Raw genomic sequence first — 2,165 nt, 5'->3', positions numbered from 1 at the left:
GAGTGCAGGTGTCTGAGATGGTCTGCACTTGGCTGTGCTGGGGGGAGGAGGTCTTTTGCTCCACCACTTGGTGTCTCTATAAATACCCTGGGGCAGAGACAGTCGGGGCATTGGAAAAGGTTCCAGGCCCTCTTGAGGCTATCCTTTATTTTCTGTTTATCTCCGCAATAGTCTCCGCAATAAATCCTTCTATCTAATATTTCCTGCTGCTCACACTCAAGAAAACTCTGGGGAGCAGTGGGGTTGGGTAAACGCCCCATAGTAAGGTTTCGGAAAGGAGAAAGTAAAGCTTAATTGGCACATCCACCAGGCCTTCTCAAACAGGTAGCCTGGATGCTTAAGTCTGTTCTTAGAGTACAGAGGTATCTCTGGTAAAGTACTTTCCTCTATCTGGGGATGGACCTGGCTGGTTGCTGCCAATGATGATAATTACAGGAAGGCTTAAACTAGGGTTCTGGCTGAGCATAGCTTTCAGCACAGAAAGTTATCTAAATATTCCTAGAAGTGGTTAGGTAAGAAGTTAGAGGTCTATAAAGTTAGTAAGGCTGTACGAAAGGAGAGCCAGGCGCATGCCTTTAATGCCAGCACTAGGGAGGCAGAGCCAGGCGGATCTCTGAGTTTGAGGCCAGCCTGGGCTACAGAGTGAGTTCCAGGAAAGGCACAAAGCTACACAGAGAAACCCTGTCTCGAAAAAAACAAAACAAACAAACAAAAAAAACAGAGCTAGGGTATTCAAATCATTTGCCGGGTGGTGGTGGCGCACACCTTTAATCCCAGCACTCGGGAGGCAGAGCCAGACGGATCTTTGTTAGTTTGAGCCCAGCCTGGGTTACAGAGTGAGTTCCAGGAAAGGCACGAAGCTACACAGAGAAACCCTGTCTGGAAAAATCCAAAAAAAAAAAAAAAAAAAAAAAAAGAGGTGGGTCCAAGCTAAACTGTGTAAAGCTATTACTGAACATCCACCTGACCTAGGCGGTGTCTCCTTGTGGAATTTGCCTTAAATCAGGGGACCTTCATGTGGACTGTTATTATTGCTAGTCCTTGAAAGTGGCTAAGGGAGATAATCTGATTCCAGAGAAAGCCTTTCCTGAGGCTGTTCTCCAAATACCTGGAATGAGTATGTCCAGAGAGTGATCAGTCCACACTGTGTGTTTTTTTCTTAAGGAAAAAAATCAATTGGGAAAGCTATGAAGGCACACGAGATTTTCATAACAGAATACAGCTGATATATAACAAGCCAAATAACACTAGAAACTCCATGGAATTTGGCTTCCTCAGGAGGAATTCCCTGATCCCTCCAGGTAGTGACTTTGCCATAACCAGCTAAGTTCTTATGATATCTTCCTGCGGCCGGCAGCAGTTTCCATTTTTTTGTTTAGTTAAAAAAAAGTTTTCATTTTCTCTAGGACAGTGAATATGTAGATAAACTTAAATTTGGAGATGACTGAAAAATGATAAGCAATGATTAATTAATATTGATATTTAATCAATATTGTACCTATAATATATATTTATAATCAATAGTCTATATAGATGGCAGGCTGAGGATTAGTTTAACCATCTAATAGATATAGCTGTATATAGTTAGAATATCTCTGTCTCAAAAAAAGGGAGCAGATGAGTAACAAAAATCTACCATGAGCTGGTATGGCATAAGATGGTCAAAAAGTGAATACTATGATTGTGACTTATCAAAAAGAAATGGTTAGTTTGGAACATTAGCTGTACCTATTAATCTTTGGTTAGTGGTATTAATTTGGTTAACCTGTCTTTTAAGGAGGCATAGTTAAAGAGTTACCTGAGTAAGTCATGAGCACCTGTGGGACCAAGGCTACAGCTGAAGCTTACCTAACTTAAATTTGAAATCAATGCAATATTAAACTATTAGCTATGAGAAAACAGTAATAACCTGTGTCAGGGTATACATAGCGAGACTTACATACAGAACAATTGTCATAAGTACATAAGGAGAATATCTGATAGTACATACATTTCAGGATCATGGGCAGAACTTATATACAATTAATAATAGAGCATTTTTTAAGGGCAGTCTAGCCCCTGGGCTGGAGAGTTCAGTTCAGAAAAAGGGGTACGTGACAAAGGGGGCTGTAGAAATCTCTCATGGTTACTTCCTGCTGATATGGGGGCAAAGTTGGGGGGTGTTG

Source organism: Peromyscus leucopus, chromosome 10 (assembly GCF_004664715.2).
Source record: "Peromyscus leucopus breed LL Stock chromosome 10, UCI_PerLeu_2.1, whole genome shotgun sequence".
NCBI lineage: Eukaryota > Metazoa > Chordata > Mammalia > Rodentia > Cricetidae > Peromyscus > Peromyscus leucopus.
This window is presented reverse-complemented; position numbering follows the sequence as displayed.